The 19,014-nt window shown below is 32.0% G+C and overlaps 1 protein-coding gene, 1 long non-coding RNA gene and 1 other non-coding gene across 3 annotated transcripts in view; 1 reads left to right on the top strand and 2 right to left on the bottom strand.

Moving 5' to 3' along the window:
- The window catches only part of RapGAP1 (Rap GTPase activating protein 1), a 562,680-nt gene that overhangs the window by 520,841 nt on the left and 22,825 nt on the right, over nucleotides 1-19,014 (bottom strand). The window lies entirely within an intron of this gene.
- Nucleotides 13,567-19,014, top strand: part of LOC148313992 (uncharacterized) — a 28,003-nt gene continuing 22,555 nt past the window's right edge. The window contains exons 1-2 of the long non-coding RNA XR_015838046.1: nucleotides 13,567-13,664; nucleotides 16,834-16,945. This is a non-coding gene — a long non-coding RNA (uncharacterized LOC148313992). The remainder of the gene's footprint in view (nucleotides 13,665-16,833; nucleotides 16,946-19,014) is intronic.
- LOC148313994 (5S ribosomal RNA) lies at nucleotides 14,763-14,881 on the bottom strand. The gene has a single exon (XR_015838375.1). It is a non-coding gene; the product is annotated as a 5S ribosomal RNA (ribosomal RNA).

Here is a 19,014-nt window from a genome sequence, read left to right as displayed (position 1 = left end):
ACTGTAAATGATTTAGCAAGTTTCTTCTTCTGACGCCTATCTGCAGAAAAGGGACACTGCACCGAATCAATGCGGTGTTAACTCTTTTTCTTCTTCTTTTGCTGCTTGGTGTAGGCCTTGTGGCCTGTTTTTAAGGGGTGTTAGCCTCCTGCGATGTCGATTCCCAGCTGTCAATCCATCTCTTTGGTGGTCTGCCCGGGAATCGTTTATCTTGATGTTGACCGTGCAGTGCAATGTGGGGGGGTCTGGATGGTTGCATTCTGTCTCCTTCGTTGCCTTCCCCATCTAACGACATCTTCAATCTCGCACATTTCCCTTATCCTGGTGTTCCTTATTCTATCTCGTAGACTCTTGCCAGATATGCTTCTTAGAGTCTTCATTTTTGACACTCTTAGCGCGTTTTTTGTGACTACAGTGTCCGTTCTGCTTTCGATCCCATATCGCTCACTCCTTTCAAGAACGTCATAAATCAAAAAACTCGATTTTTCAGTAGAACGTTTTTAAAGTTTAAAAATATAATACAATGTATTAAAAATAAATATCAAGCCATTTATTGAACTTTTTAGTGTGCAACACATCTTTTTAGGTAAAATCTTAATGTTTTTTCTCCATTTGAAAAATATTTAATATATTTAAAAAAATGATTAAACAATACCTTTTCTTCAAAATGCAAAAACAACATTTTCTGCCCTGTAGCGGGTAAATTTTAAGCTAAAGACATGCCTCTTTTGCTGGGATATATAACATTTTCTGGGCATTCCGAAAACATGCACAACTGGAAATTGACGATTTTTGATTTATGACGTTCTTGAAAGGAGTGAGCGATATGTCATGATGGTTGTTAACTTGATGTAACCATTTCCATCGCTTCATTTGCTCCGTATGTTCAAACCACTTTAAAGACATTTTCTTAATGTTTTCAATTATCTCTTGTTCAGAAGTACATTCCTTTCAAACATCTTCATTTTCAATTCTGTCACACATGTATTTTCCACACATTCGTCTGAGGGATAACCAACGGTAATAATCTCTAGTTTGCTGAACGTGTAGAAAATACTGAATGACTAAGTTCAATTATCTCACAGCAGTACGTTGTTCACGGAAACAAATAAATACAATTTTCAACACGTAGTTTCAGAATTAATAAAGCTCGGTTTCTTGATCACCATAAAGAAGAATGGCTGTATGCACAAATGTCTTGTTTGTGTCGCAAAGTAAACTCGAGATAAGATCGGGACTTCTTCGATGTATTTATGTTCAGATTAAATGGCTGAATTGATAGTTCAAATATTGTCATCTTGTCTTTGTGACATTTGTTTTCTCTTACCTATGTAATATTTGTATTTTTAATCAATTAATGAATGAATCATTGTATATACACACTTAACTCGCTTTTTATACGATTTCGAAATAAAACCATGCGAAAAAAGGGGGAAAAAAACAACATTCATTTTAAAATTCATACTCGATTTCTTTATATTCTACCGTATAATTTGAGTTAACTCAAGTATTACCAAACGTAATGAAAAATTGATTTGTATCTTAATTTCAAAGGAATTGAGATTTTTAAAAATCTTACTGATTATTTAAAGTATTTTTAAAGAACAAAACATTTTGGGTGTATCGAAATTCTTGTTCACAAATCTGGGTTTCTCCACGTAGGACTTGTTTTTATATTTTCACATCTTAATACAGATTTCCGCTTCCGTAGTGTAATGATCAGCACGCTTTGCTACCGTTCTGGAGGTCCCGGGTTCGATTCCCAAGGGGGGTAAAATAAATACAAGTGATTTTTTCACTGTAATATTTATTCAATATTATTACCCTGGACTGGTACCTGAAGCGGAGGGCTGATCACCTTTCCTTCATGTGTAAACGATCAAGATAACACTGCGTTTATATGACGCAGTGCCCTATGCATCATTGGGGTGCGGATAAGGGTTTTATTATTATTATTATTAATACAGATGAAGAAGAAAATGGATGTATGGGTACTCACAAAGCTTATGACCTGTCAAAGGTTGGTTAAGTGATTACTTTACACACCTGTAATATTCACCATTCTACCCATGATTGACAACCGCATGAGTTACACAAATTTAAGTAGTGTGGTATTCTTCTTCATGGCGAGTGTTTTTGCCTAGAATTTTCACTCATGAATTACATGAAATTATAGTAACTTTAAACATATAGAGAAAATCCACTCACGAGTAGGCATAGGCTATGAAACTTAAAAAGTTGAAGCCTGAGTAGGGTCATGATATGCGGTGTTGCATAAGCCGTAGAAAGAAATCAGAGTCACTTGGACGTTAGGTAATTCAACAAAAAAATCATCATCTTCATCCATGTTGGGATGTAAAAATGTATTTTTAAATCAAATTAATAAAAATAATGATAATAATAAAACCCTTATCCGCACCCCAATGGTGCATAGAGCACTGTGTCATATTAACGCAGTGTTATCTTAATCGTTTACACATGAAGGAAAGGTGATCAGCCCTCCGCTTCAGGTACCAGTCCATGGTAATATTGAATAAATATTACAGTGAAAAAATCACTTATATTTATTTTACCCCCTTGGGAATCGAACCCGGGACCTCCAGAACGGTAGCCAAGCGTGCTGACCATTACACTACGGAGGCGGACAGAATCAAATTAAGATACAAAAATTCTTTTTTTTTCACTTTTTTTTAGATGCTATCGCGTAGAACAGTGTAACATTAAAATCTCTTTCACACTGTTAAAATGTATGTAAACAGTGAAAAAGAGGAGTTCAGTGTTGGTTCAAAGAATACATTTTTATTTTATTTTTTGTAAAAAACTATAAATAAATATGATCCAACTCTGTATGTCTAACTGGGTGAATGTTGTTTCGGTTTCTCAATATCGGGGTGGCCACCCCACGCGACAGACTGGCGACTCAGAACTACCAAACCCACCCTCTTTTCTCTGCACCGAGGTAGATTCCTTCACTACTCAATTGCAAGAAATAAAAGATTCGTGTTTATCTCGAAACGAGATTGCATTACTCTTTTATGTCTAATTGAATTTTTGCAATGCCATATTTGAGACGCTGCATGCGTCGCCTACTTTTAATCTTATAATGGAGTGGCGTAAAACCCGAATAGAAGTCAGAAAAAGTTTGAAATATTTATTTATAGGGCAGTTTACATTGAATTAGTTACTGACGTCAGTACTGGCGGCAAGAACTAAGTACACTGTTTATACATAGTCTTCAGTCTTCTTCTTCTTCTTTAGTTAAGACTGTGTCCTGTTACTGTCCGGTCCGCTCCTGGGAGGTGGAAGACCAGCTATCTCTCAATCTTTAAGGTGGTCTTCCTGGGGGTCTGTTCTCACCACTCGATCCGAACTTGATCTTCCTACATTATTTCTTCATAAAAAACGCCTTTTCACTCTTCCCCATCGCACAACATCTTCGACACGGCAGATTTTTATTATTTTATTTTGAGTTTCTTTCTCTATCGTGTTATGTGTGTTATCCTGCAATGGGTCGTGGAGTCTTCATTTCGGTGGTTCTAAGAGGGTGTCAGATCTTGTTTAGTCATCGGTCGAGGATTTTATTTCACGGTGCACACACGCTATCTAAGCCTTCTTCTTCTTCTTCTTCAAACCCTTATCCGCATCCGATGTTGCATAGGGCACTGCATCGTATAAACGCAATATTATTTTGATCGTCATCACACGAAGGAAAGGTGGTCAGCCCTTCGCTGTACTGTTGTCTCCCATAAATTATTGCTGCACATATTAAAACTGTCTCTTAGAATTGTATAGCTACATAAGGACCGTAGTCCATTTGATCTTCACATTCGTTTGAAAATGCCCTAACAAGGCGAAACAATTGTCACAATATTAATTTTTATGTGTTTTTGTTAATAGAATACAACTTAGTAGACTCAAAAAATCTGTGTTCGATTTAAAATTAATACATTTAAAAAAATCTTCGTGTTTAGACTATGTCAGTACCACTGACGTGAATAATGGCGAGGGAGCGTACTGACTGCAAAATAAACACCGCGAACATTAAAGTCAGCACTGACGCGACAGCGCTGTACTGGCGTGAAATCAATTCATACGATAGCAGTACCGAGTCAACACTGACTTGCCTTATGTTTGAAGTCAGCAACTGCCTCAATGTAAATACGGCTTACCAGCGGTAGGCAATATGAGAGAGGGTCAAGATGTAAACCCTCGGAGCTGGCCATTGAAACTCGGACGCGGTAAAATAAAAAGAGTAAACGTACCCTCGGCCGGAATAAAATCAAGAGAAAGGAAAAGTTCTTCTAAACTAATGGCATTAATTCAGACAACGTAGTTCTCTGCAAACCCAAAAGTTGGGCTTCTGCTTGAGATTTGCGAGAAATGTGAGAATTTCAATTTGATGAAAAATCATGATAATCATATCTTACCACTGCCAATGTTTAAATTAAAAACTTTTAAAAGTTAAACTTGTGTATTTATTTTTCCAAATATTTTTCAAAAATCTTTACAATGTACAATGTACAATGTAGGATTTCCAAACGTTGGATCAAAAGGACTGAAAAAATGTGGAAAATCGACATAAGGGTTGCACCCACATAAAATAAGTTTTACCTAAAAAGATCTGTTGTACAGTAAAAAGTTCAATAAGTGGCTTGATATTTTTAAAACATTTCATTATATTCTTAAACTTTAAAAACGATCTCCTGAAAAATCAAGTTTTTAAAAAAAAAAAAAATATCCTAAATATTTTTCAAATGGAGAAAAAACACTCAGGTTTTACCTAAAAGTGATTCAAAATATATTTTATTGTTGTGTTTATCATCTCCATCACCTCCGCATGCATTTATGCAGTATTATCTTGACCGTTAATTACATTTAGGAATTAAACACTTGCATAATACCACTTAATGAGTTTTATTTCATTACACACGACTAGTTTCGAAAACTGACAAATGCTTTCATCTACTGGTGAAAAAAAACTCACTTCCTGTTTACTTTTCGCCTGTGTGTGCTTTACTTTTCGCCTTTTCAACCAGCAGATGTTTTCATCTACAGGTGAAAAGTAACTCACTTACTTAAAGTCAATGCCGAATCAATAAATAATATATTTAGGAAATCGGTCTGCTGACGCACTGTGTGTGTGTGTAAAGAAATGCGTTCTTTTATTTTTTAATTTAAAAGTGTTCGGTCGATAAAACAGAGCGCGACAGAGAAAAACCAAGATGGCGACGTCACGTCAGTTTTTAGAAGGGCTTGACAAACTTTAAATATTGTTTTTTTAAGGAACACATTGAGTCTAATATTAAAGTCTTATGTTACTTGAGAATACAAGTGAATCTCAATATAAATTTGTGACAAAATTTCTAAACACGTGGCATAAGAAGAGATATTGTTACTTGTGGTGTTAAACTGGAATGAAGACATGAAGTTTAAAAGGTTCCACATATGATTACTTAATAAATGTATACCCCAATATATTATGCTGTCTGCAAATACTTGTTCACAAATCTGGGTTATTGATAATAATCCAGATTTATGAACAAGTATTTGGACACACTCAAAATGTTGTTAATAAATTATCTATAATTTATATTTGATGCGCTAACTTTGTGGTTTTCCATTTTATAATTTAAATATAACTTTTATATTATAACTTAATATTAATGTCTACCGGTTTCGAAGCTAACCGCTTCTTTATCAAGACCTACTATTAATCAGTCTTGATAAAGAAGCGGTTAGCGGTTTCGAAACCGGTAGGCATTATAATTAGGTTATAATAAAATATTTATAGTGATTTTAAAACAATGTTACATTTTAATTTTATTATTAATAAATTATCTGGTCAAATTATAAGCTAAAATAATAAAATGAAAAGGATATTTTCTGGCGTTTCTCACGTATGTGATCATAATTCAGGGTTCGGGCCTAACATACAAATATAAGAGTTTCTGCTCAATAAAAAAGCTTCTTCATCTCACCAATAGATGTGTCTTGTTAAAATTGTAGTGATTCTTGTACAATGTTTCGAAATTGAATCATATACATATATAGAACTTCCAAAAAATTGAGTAATGTGGTTGTTGATCGTGGGTAGAATTGGTGAATGTTACAGAATGATGACTTGAACCTAGGCCTATGACGATCGTAAGCCCCGTTAATGCCCAGACTTCCATATTCTTCTTCATCTATGTTGAGATGTATTTTTTTATTACCTTCTTCTGTTCATAACCTCGGCCGTGGATGATCGTCTCTTGGAAGACGGCAGAGCATTTCTTCTTTCAATGGGTAGAGGAGCCTTCAGTTGGCTAACGTCGACCTGACCAACACTGACGCTGCGGCTCCTTCCTGCAGTCCACACCATGCTGCTGCTATCCATCTCGATTTATTTACACTCACTGATTTAAACTCAACTTTCCTTGTAGATTTTTTAGCAATAATAACCTAATATTTGCAGTTAGAAATACCAGTATTTATTTATTGTAGTGGCAGTCAGAAGTCAAGAGCAGGAATTGAAGATATTCATGCGATTTTTAAAATAATTTGAGTCAATAAATCTTGGGAATTGGATGGAAACAGAAGTTTAAAAGGAATATATTTTGCATATTAAAAGCATTGTTCACTTTGTGGTATGGTAATATAACGCTCTCCTTATTATTCATAGTTTACATTGTGTAATACCACTTAAAAAATAATACCACTTAAACTTTTTAAGTGGTATTACACAAAGTGAACGATGAATGATAAGGAGAGTGTTTTAAAAGGAATCATATATATTATTTGGAGAAATAAAATGTTTTTTGATCCACTCACAGGATATGTGAGTGGATCAAAAAACAAAGTTATTTTATTTCTCATAATAATAAATTACAATGATCCACAAAGTAAATGCTTTAAATATTTTTAAAAAAATTAATCAAATATGATTAGTTAACATATCGCTCACTCCTTTCAAGAACGTCATAAATCAAAAATCGTAAATTTTCATTTGTGCATGTTTTCGGAATGTCCAGAAAATTAACTATATCCCAGCAAAAGCGGCATATTTTTAACTGAATATTTACCAGCTACAGGGCAGAAAGTGTTATTTTTGCATTTTGAAGAAAAGGTATTTTTTAAATTTTTTTTAAATTTACTAAATATTTTTCAAATGTAGAAAAAACCTTCTGGTTTTACCTAAAAAGATCTGTTGCACAGTAAAAAGTTCAATTAGTGGCTTGATATTTATTTTTAATACGTTGTATTAAATTTTTAACCTTTAAAACGTTCTCCTGAAAAATCAAGTTTTTTTTTTATTTATGACGTTCTTGAAAGGAGTGTGCGATACATATGCCTCTGCCTCAATATATTATTCCCGTTCAATTAGTGATTAAGTGAACTATTCCCCTAAAACTTGAGCTAAACTAAACATTTACTTAAAACATATTATGAATTCAATATCACATCACTGAACAGTTCCCCAACAGCACGCATAAATTAATAATTCATTAACAAATTTCAACACACTTAAGGACGAATCCTCCGGCACCATTAGCGAGCGCGTTCCGGAAATTCGCCGAACCGCGAGATTTGAATAACAAATTCAGGATTGATCGGAACTGGCGATTATTGACGACTTTGGCACGACGCTGACGATAACGCAACACCGTCTGAGGATGTTTCCTTTTGTGCACTGCTGTCTGCTGTCGCAAATTGTCATAATGCTACTGAGTTTAGTCGAGGCTGACTCATTCTTATCACAATTAATATTATTGGCAGCCTGCTGAGTTTTACTGTCGTATCTATGTATGTATAGGTACTCAATAAGTACTCGATACATCGCGTCCTTGTTTGCGGCTTAAGTCTCGCCTAGGTAACGATATGCTAAATATGCCCATCGCACTTTGCGATGGCGTTGATTGTTTTTCGAATAATTATGACATATGTAATACAATGATTCGAAGCGATGTGGTCTCAACATTCCGCTAGCAATTATTATCATTACAACCGGTTTAGTGAAAACATTTGAATAACAAATTACTGGCGTACATAAGGCGGGATAATCGATAGCCCGCAACCTCATTTTCTTTAAAATCCGGTAATATTTAACGTAATTGAATTTTTTTCTCATTTTTTTAGATGTTTTTTTTTCCAAATATGTTAAATATATAGTTTTGAAAATAAAAGAGCAATTGAAATGTAAGGAGTTAAAGAAATATGTGTAAATATTATTTTTTTAATACATATTTTAAAAAATCAAATTCCAATATATATTCTTTAAATTAACTGTTCGCGGACAACACGTGAGGCTTTTCGCGCAGCCGATCGCGTACTGAATTTGTACATTTAAGAGTGCACCCTTAACCTTCTACTTTTAACATAACGAAGAACAGTGAAAGACATTTGTAATGTCCCTTCTCTTTGACTCTTATTTTTGTGTATTTGTACAGTTTTTCGCATAGGTATTGCGTGTATTTGATATTTTAATTTCCGCATAATCAGATATTACTCGGAAATAAAAAAAAGGTATTTAAATATCAAATTAAGCAAAGCCAAATGTCGAACGCGTGGCGTTTAACGAACGAAAGCAAAGAAACAGAGGAATTCATAGTTTTCCTAATTCTACGTACTGTCAATGAAAATATCAAATTTTAATTAGTTTAACAAAGAGCGTCATTAAATTCAAATATGTTTATCTTCAGTGTTTTTTCGTGGATTCTCAATAGGTTAAAAACGCATTAAAAACGAATAATCGGTTATTAAATCATCAAACAGATGTACTTTGTACGCAGTTAGCAGTGAAGAAAAAAAGAAAAACACGAAGATACTTATGAGTATAAGTATGAGTGTATTAGATACAAAATTAGAATTTTCTAATAACGATGCTACGGAGATATTCACAAAAAAACAACTAACAACCATTTTGTAGAAACACAAACTGTGTTTTTACAAAACATAGTGTTTTTAGAACATTTTGAGTGTGTCCAAATGCTTGTTCACAAATCTGGATTATCTCCAATTACAGGAATTCTTTTCATATTATTTTTTGACATCTCATCATCGTATTATTTAATATATAATATGAAAACATAATACGCAATCATTTGAAAAATAACACCTATAATTGGAGATAATCCAGATTTGTATTTGAACACACTCAAAATGTTGTAAATAAATTAACTGGTCAAATTATAAGCCAAAATAATAAAAATGAAAATGATATTTTCTGGCGTTTCTCATTTATGTGATTATAATCCAGAATTCGGACCTCACATACTAATAAAAGAGTTTCTGCTCAATTAAAAGCTTCTTTTCATATCTTTAGTGAAGTTCTAGTGATTCAAGAACGATGTTTCAAAATTGGTTCATATATACTTATAGAACTTCCAAGGATTTGAGTAGTGTGGTTCTCAATAATGGGTAGAATTGTGATCACTTAAACCAGCCTATGACGGTGGTCAGCCCCGTAAATGCGCAGACTTCCATATTCTTCTTCATCTTTGATGAAATGTCAAAAAATAATATAAATATTATCAAAGAGCTTCATAACGTCACTGGGCGTAAAAGGTTGAAAGCAGATAGTGAAGCTCCATTTCTTCGATACATATTAAATTTCCTGTAATAGGTATTCTGTTAAGCCTAGTAATTTGCATAATCCGTCACCATTTCCTGTTGAGTCGTAGATTGCCGAACCAAATGTAGTAGTACTTATTTAAGGTTAAACTTTTTTAAGTGTTCTATAATCACTAATACAGTGGAAGTCCCCCTCTATTCGCTTCTGAAGGCTGTTCGAATTGCGAGTTGTACGAATATGAAACAAATTTTTACAAGAAATATATAACGGATTAATATATTACGGATTGTTTATTTAAAACTTAAAATCACATATTAAAAAATTAAAATCAAAAACAATATTTTTTTACATCTCAACATATTCACCAATTCTACCCATGATTGACAACCACACTACTCAAATTCTTGGAAGTTCTATATATATATATGATCAATTTTCGAAACATTGTACTTGAATCACTAAAACTTCACTAGAGACATCTATTGTGAGATGAAAGAATGAAAGATTGTAGATAATGCAGATTTGTGAAGTATTTGGACTTTGGACACATGCTGAATGTGATAATATTTATTTTCAAAATATAATAAATAGGAAGGTACTTTTAGGTTTTAATGGCAGATTTAACAGTTTTCTCTGGTCAGTTTAATCTTCTCTTGCAACACTTTTTTTGTTGTTGTTATATTGGCAATAAAAAAAACATTGCTTTTATTGCGGTCATGCGGTTGGCTATTGTTTATGTACAAATCTCAATCTATTTATAAATTATTGGTTAGTTTTTTTTCAATGGAAGATTATTTATTTCTTATGAAGTTCGGGAAAAACCGCTATATGCACGTACCTAACCTATTAATTTACATATTTTGACTCTAGAATCGATAAAAAATATACTTTATATTTGTCAAAGTTGGAAAGTTTTTCAATGGAAGAATTGGTATCTGAGGTTTGTTCTCTTTCTCTTTCTGACCTGTTTAAAAAAGAAAAGTTTATGAATCCTGCATACTGCCAGTGAGCACATATGCACTTGAGACTATGGCTCTGACAAAGAAAAATGCAGAGAAGCTCGAGTGCACACAGCGATCCATGGAAAGATCCATGCTTGGTTTTAGCCTGAGGGACAAAATTAAAAATGAATATACCAGGAAAAAAAAAACAAAAGTTGAGGACATCATGGATCGCGTGGCAAAACTCAAATGGCAGTGGGCAGGACATATAGCGAGACGGGACTCAACAATATGAATCCCAAGAATTCTACGATGGAGACCTTGGGAGAGCAAAAGAGGTTTTGGAAGACCCCAAAAGAGATGGTTTGACGATATTGTCTCTGTAGGGGGTAAAAACTGGCTGCAAGCAGCAACCAACCGGAGTAAATGGAAAGAAGGGGAAGAGACCTATATCCAGCTGCTGGATGCCAAACCTCTTTTGCTCTCCCAAGGTCTCCATCGTAGAATTCTTGGGGTCCATCTTGTGGGGTCTTGTCTCGCTATTTGTCCCGCCCACTGCCATTTGAGTTTTGCCACGCGATCCATGATGTCCTTAATTTTGGTGTTTTCCTGGTATATTCATTTTCCTGCAGTGGAGGTCAGAGGTCTTGTAAAGAAGAAGAAGAAAGAGGTTTGTTTCTATGGTTGTCACTATCGAATTGACAACTTAGATCCCTAGCGAATGACTCGCAAAGCATCTTCTTTTATAGGCTTGTCTGTGGGTAGCATAGTGGTAAATTTGAAAAATACATACAAAATACAAACACTCGGACCAATTGAAAATAAATATTTTTAGAATTTATATTGCGATTAGCGGGAATCGAATCCGTGACGCTAATTTCGCAGTCAACCCAACGGCTTCTACCCATGCGCCTGTCAATGAGTTAATAAAAGTTGCGAAAACCTCTCTTATGAATTAATTTAAGAATTGTACATAAATTTTATCACACTAGCAACACTAAACGTAAACAACTATACATAAAAATAATTAAAGTACTTTATAGGTTCCTATTTATAGACGAACAAACACCAACGCTCGTTATTTTGACAAAGGAGCGTAAACAAACTTTTGCTATTTTTCGGATAAAATCACCCCATGACCTATTAATAATGAAAGAGACTTTATGGAATCGGTCGCGACTGGGAAATTATTACACTTTTTATGTGCTCAACGACAAATTCGACCGATATTTTTATTTCATGGCGTCTTCCACCACGAAGGTCGACTCTAGTCGCTTATACAGGATGTTACCCTGTAACATCCTGTTATTATACTACTATTACTATAGTAATTTTTATTATTATTATTAAATAATAATTTTAAAAATCCCAATTTGATAAACACATTTTAAATAATGATCATTCCTTTTACTTTGAAAATGGTTTAAAAATATCGAATTCTAATTAAAAATTAAATTCATTATATGTTTTTAAAGGAAAAATATTTGTGTTGTTATTTACAAAAATACTTAAATTTCATACCTTTTTTGTGAGCCTAAGCGGTTCATTATTAGAAATAGGTATCAAATTGTGGTAAATTGGGTTCTAAACGAAAACTCTGACTCAAGAGTCCGCGACACTAACCACGGGACCAAAATCCCACACAAATAATTTAAAGATTTTGGAAATAAAGAAAAAAGCAAAGTAACAAATTGAAATAATTTTAAACATTATTACCATAATACCATTAAGTAAATTCATGTAATAATCCTATTTTAAATATTATCCCAATTTGTAGAAATAATGATAATAAAAACTCCTAAAAACGCCTCCATCCTCTCTCACTACAAACCTCACTTAATTACCCATTCCTTTATCCCGCCTTCTCACCTAACTTTAAATATTACTCTATTTTAAGTTTAGTACGTGTCCATCCCTGAAGATGACAAGGTGCGTTTCGAAACCAGTCGGAAAAAAGTACTAAAAACAAATGTGGTTAAAAACAACATTTGAATTTTATTTTATGGAAACAACTTTTAAAACGCATTTGTTTGCAAAATCATTTCAACTGTCTCCTTTTCCCCAATACAATCTCGGTGAAGGGCGCTTGTGGTACTTAGTGTTTTATGAAAATGGCGCTATTTAATATTATTACTTGAAATTTGTATAAGATTGTTAAATGTAAACAACTTTCAAAGCAATGTTTATTTAAACAAACTTTTTGTCGTTACTTCGTGAATATCTTAGTAACTTTCACTGGATAATTCTAAGTATGCTTTTCAAACTCTCATTTATATTTTAAGATGGATATTTATATGTAGGTTCTCAGGCAGTTTCCTACAGTCCACCATTTCTAAATATATAAATTCTCACTTATTTTTCTTACCCGCTATCCCTCAAAATGAAATGTTAATATCACTATTGAATAAAAACCTTTTCTATTTTAGTTTTCCGCATATTGGAAACGTGGTTGAACGAAATGAAAATGGAACACATAGTATTGGTCCTATATTATTTGCTTCAGGGCACAACCTTTTTGAGAATGTGTTACTGTCTCGTGTTAACTTTTTCCCTTATTCTGCCCGATCAATTTTCGCATCCCTTCACCGTATGAATTTTCAGGAATGAAAATTCTTGCTTTTGAGAGTTTTTTAGCTGACTTTATATTTATTTATTTATTAAACGGCTAATGCCTTTCACATAATACATACATACAAATCTATTATAAAAATACACTAATGAATACACTAATAAAGAAACAAAAAGTTTTAACCATAAAATAATAATAAAATAACTGGTAAATACACGTCTCATTCACACACTATTAGCGAGCAGCGAGAGAGAGTGAAACACAACGTTTCAAATTTATCCATTATAATACAGAAAAAAAATGCTGAGGAAGTACAGACTTCAAGCTGGATAAAAATATATTAAATAAATCCATACTTTCAAAGGCATTGAAAGGCTAACATGTGAAGCCGCGGAATCGGAGAGCACATGGCATAGTTTGCATTATGTAAAAATACTGCGATATGTATATACATATATACATATATTCATTTAAACATTTATAAATTTATTTAACCTTTTTTGCAGAGACCCACCAACCCACCTTGTGTGTCTTGTCGGAGGAGTTCATTTTATAGCTACGGACACGAAAACACCGCAACCCTTGACTTAGCTGAACCGCTCTTGTAAGCAATTATTTTTATATAAATGTTTCTTTTGTACGTTGCATTAAGGATATTATCGGTTAATTTTAAGTTTTTAATATTACACCAGTCTTGTTTTTATGGCGTTAAGGTAAACATCACATAAAAATCATGGGAGCATATGAGCAAAATATCTTACGTTTTATAACATACGTTTTTTTATGTTTTTATCTATTTCAACCTAATGTACACACAAAGTACAGATTAAAATAAAACTTTTTTACAATTTTCATAGTATTAACTCTTAATCATTTACCCATTCTTTTATTTTGCTAAGTAATGCGTGTTATTCGCTAACACCGCGTCGAGATAGCTCAGTCCAATATAAAGTACTGTCAATTTTCTTGAAATCTCTTTCCCTTCAATTTGATCAAAGATATCGAATAATATCTGTAGATTGGTTTTCGCAGAAAAATATAAATATTTTTTGAAGATATTCGAATTCGAAGAATCTAGAACATGTTTTTTTTTATATTAGATAGAAGACATGCATAACTAAAACATGTAGGTACATATTCTATGTAACCTATTTTATGTTTTGTATAAAAATCACCTTTATTCCAAAATTCCAGTACACATGATAACGTTATCTTTACTATGTATGGATTTTTAAACAAAATTTAACTGTCGGAATTCTTAAGTCACTTTAGCAAGTTCATTAAATTTAATGTATTTTAAATAAAGATAAGTGAATTGGATTATTTTCACGTAAGCAAATGACCTTGTATGGCAATAATTATTACTGTCTTATGCTATTATTTCCGATTGAAATCTAAAGGACATTTTTAAACTCTTTTCAAGGTAATTTATATATTTGTTGAAAGCTAAAAACTACACAATAAACGCTACGCACTAAATACAGGTTTTTCATTTCAAATTGGACGTTTTACAAACCAAATTTGACTCCTAAAAATCAATTTGGACGTTTAACAGAAAATTGCCATTATGTATTTGATTTGCAAGTCATCCAATTTTGTTAAGAAAACGTCAAATTTCAAGTAAAAAAAGTTTCTTAATTCAAATTGTGAAGTATTTACTACCTTAAAAAAATAATTAACCCAAAAAAAAAGCAAAAAGCTGGGCCAACGGCACGCGGTGTTCCCAAGCGGTCACCCATCCAAGTACTGACCGCGCCCAATGTTGCTTAACTTCGGTGATCGGACGAGAACCGGTGCATTCAACATGGTATGGTCGTTGGCGAATGAAGCGCCTGTTTCAATGTACTTACACTACTTATTTTCATAATAAATAAAGTTTTATTATGTTTATTATAATTTCGATAATATAAGTATATCATAATAAAATGTTCTTGTAAATTTTTAAAATCTCTTAAAAATTGTGTTTGCCATTTTGACCGTAAATTTAAGTGACATCTATATCTCACAATAGAAAGCTTTTATGTATTTTGGATCTATTGAGCGCTTACTGAAGTATGGAGAATCAAGATGCAAGTACTGACAATTACAATATTTATTGTGATCAAATAAATTCAGATATATTCCCTGCAGGCACTAGGGACATCATCAGAATTAAATATTGTTTTTTTTACGTTATAAAATCCATGTTCTCAAACAAGCTCTAAAATGCTGACATCAAAATGTGTAGCTTCGTAAAAATGTCAGTAGATGGCAGTAAAACTTATTTTATTTTATTTGAATAAAGAATTGTGAGATATTACCGAAACTCGAAATAAAAATTACGCATAAAAACCACAAAAATGTAAATTGCTTTTAAAAAATACATCTTTTTATTTTAAAAAATTAAGCCATTGTGTTCAACTGTTAACCCTTCTTACATGACCCTTTTCGCCCATACTTACTAAAACCTAAATAATCATTAAAACTGTTTATTAACTGATAAAAATACAAAAGTAACCACAAATATATTAAAGGTTATATTGAATATATTACATCAAGAAAAGCACAACGTTCGAAAAACACTAACGGTAAAGGCCAGAGAAAACTCGTTGGTGGCTTCAATCGATAATACAAGCCAATTTATATAGATGGCAGGCAAAAGTGTTCAAATTGAAAGTGTACAGATTCATTAAAAACTTTAATTTTGTAATTTCATAACTCATTTTTCCAATTCAAGAATGCAAAGATGAGATTAGTATTATCAATACGATTTAAAATGTGTATTGAGATGGCTTGTGCATGTCGCTCACTCCTTTCAAGAACGTCACAAATCAAAAAACTTCATTTTTCAGGACAGCGTTTTTAAAGTTTTAAAATATAATACAATGTATTAAAAATAAATATCAAGCCACTTATTGAACTTTTTACTGTGCAACAGATCTTTTTAGGTAAAACCTGAAGGTTTTTTCTCCATTTGAAAAATATTTAGTATGTTTAAAAAAATAATTAAACAATGCCTTTTCTTCAAAATGCAAAAACAACAATTTCTGCCCTGTAGCGGTTAAATATTAAGTTAAAAATATGCCACTTTTGCTGGGATATAGTAAATTTTCTGGGCATTCCGAAAACGTGCACAACTGAAAATTGACGATTTTTGATTTATGACGTTCTTGAAAGGAGTGAGCGATGTGGAACGAATGATAACTAAGGTAAGAATATTAAAACAAATATATGAAGCGAATGTAGATGGAAATAGAAGAAGGGAAAGACCGACGAAAACTTGACATGATCAAGAACTTCAAATACTTGAAAGTGGATAGGTCTAGATTCAGAAAGTGTGACGACTTGTAGGAATGTGTAATACAAGTAATAGAAACACAAGAATGTTTCCAAAACAAGGTGTTTTGGGGTTCTTTGCTCTCTGCCTACTTTGAGCATTCTTTTTGAACCCGAGATATGACAGATTTTTTTATGTATTAACATTTCAAATGTATGGTTTTGAAAAAAAACAATTCAATTCCTTAATAAATGGGAGATTTATTTACATGTTAAATTATAATAATATGAGATAAGATATGGTATAATAAAATAATAAATTATACTAAAATAGATTGAAACCCTGATCATTCATTTTATTTTGTCACTTTCATCATACTAATGATACGACAAACTGTATTATGTTTCTGATCAAAATATACACATGCACGATAGCGTTTTATCGAAAAAGAAACTTATGTGCTTACAGAAAAAAAACTTTTTGTAAAAGGTTAGTTTATAAATATTATTTCTTTTAGGTCCACACTCCAGATTGTGTCTGTCAAGCTGAATCTGGCATCCTGTAAAAAATTGTGCAGTGAATTTGTGGAATAATAAGGATGAACTGCCTATCCCGCCTATGACACTATGGTAAGATCATTAATATTTTTCATTCATTTTTATGTCGGGTTGTGGTCCCGTGGTTGTGTCACGGACTCTTGAGTCAGAGTTTTTGTGTTCGAACCCACTCTAATACAATTAAACCTGTTTTTGAAAACTTTTTTTATTAATGAGATATGAAATTAAAGTATGTTTGCAAATACTAAAAACACAAATATTTTTCTTTTAAATATTAAAAATGTGTTTGCGACAAAAACAAACATGCACACTTTGGAACCTCTCATAACGAGTGAATCGCATAATGATCTTCTAGCACAATAAAAGAAATGCTGAAAGTATGGGAAACTGTTGTATCGTATGTACATTAAAAAGCATCACCCTAATAAGGAGGCGGCTATTCGTGCTACAAATGTATGCAACGATAATGCTGTGACACATTTTCGCCAAACTTTGAAGCGTCGGTAAAAACAAATGTCTTAAAACAGTTTTCTAGTTAAAAGGGATTAATTATTCGTCATAAATTCATATTTTTACTAACGTTTTTTTTTTAAATCTATATTATATTCTAAGTTTTTACAGTCTGTAACAATTTTTAAGTTATTTTATTTCATAAACGTTAAAAAAATTCTAATAATTGAATTTCTTTTTTGGGCTGAAACGCATTATCGTATTTTACATTGGTTTGTATGGGAAAAAATATTTCGCTGAACAAGTAAGATGCTGGAACGAATTAAATGCATTGTGAGAGGTTCGACTGTATATTGCTACTTTGTCTTTGAGTTCAATTAACAAAATTTGTTCTTTACGAACTCATTTCTACGGAGGGGAAAAGGTAAAAGGCAACTTAATAATAAGTCAAAGAAAACAACATATCAATGTTCCAACTATATATTTAATCAACAAACAGTATACATAAACCTTATAACTACATGTCCACAGTATATATATAGTAAATTATTAGAAATTTGTTTAATAAGTAGAAAAAAATTTATGTGAAAATAAAAATTGTCATCAATTAATTTAAAAATAATTTAAATATAAATTAAAAATTGTAATAAATAAAAAAACAATCGATATGAAAAATTATACATAAAAGTAATATTTAAATAAACATAGTGATTTTCTTTCTGTGGTAGCCGAAGTTTTCTTTAATAACTTGAGTAAAACGTAATAAATAATGAAAATTCTTTTATATTGTAACGAACTCAAGGATCTGGTAGAACGGTTAACTTATTTGACAAATAATTTAAATAGTATTATAATATTGTTTTGGTTTGTTTAAAAATAGTTACAACAATTATTTCAAAATATTTAAGATTTCAAAAACACATTGTTGGTATTTTTTGGCCAAATTGTTAGTGTGAGACCTGACAAAAAATATCTACCCAGACTTCCATATTCTTTTTCATCTTTTATGAGATGTCAAAAAATAATATGAAAAATGACTCCTATAATTGGACATAATCCAGATTTGTGAACAAGTAAGACACACTCAAAATGTTGTAAAATAAATATCTACCCAAGGCAGAATAACAAATGCAGATTTTTTGAACTTTATCGTACTATTTTTTCTAAATAATTGATATTCGTATACCTACACTAAAATTTAATTGACAAAATAATTACTCAAACGATTTACGCAAACATCTAACACTCTATGCTATCCTAACAATATTATTATCATGCATTTCTGTGATAGGATATTATCATTACCCTAAAATGGATACAACTATTATGGAATTATCATTTTTGGAATTGTTGGTAAATAAAAATGTCATCCACGACATAATATTGAATTGTATAATAAACGACATTGCCAATGAATATTTTTCGTGTCTATGAACGGTTTTCTATGCCGTTTAACTAGTTGTCATTTAGAAATTGTCCATATTTTGAAGAAATTCTCCACTTAGAATTGACTGAAGAACAAGAAAAGTCTAGATTGTATACTCTATATTATTTTACTATCACCTGTAATTACTGCTTAGAATCTATCAAATAAAATCTGAAAAATTACTAATACTATTTTAATTTCTGTTTTCAATGGAAGTTTCGAGGATATTTAATATAAATCCAAGATTTATTTCAATAAGACAATA

This window comes from Brachycentrus maculatus, unplaced genomic scaffold, assembly GCF_059751285.1.
Source record: "Brachycentrus maculatus isolate JH-2025_06_01 unplaced genomic scaffold, ASM5975128v1 h1tg000003l, whole genome shotgun sequence".
Taxonomy (NCBI): domain Eukaryota; kingdom Metazoa; phylum Arthropoda; class Insecta; order Trichoptera; family Brachycentridae; genus Brachycentrus; species Brachycentrus maculatus.
Note: the sequence above shows the minus strand (reverse complement) of the source record. Positions and strands in the feature narration are given on the sequence as shown.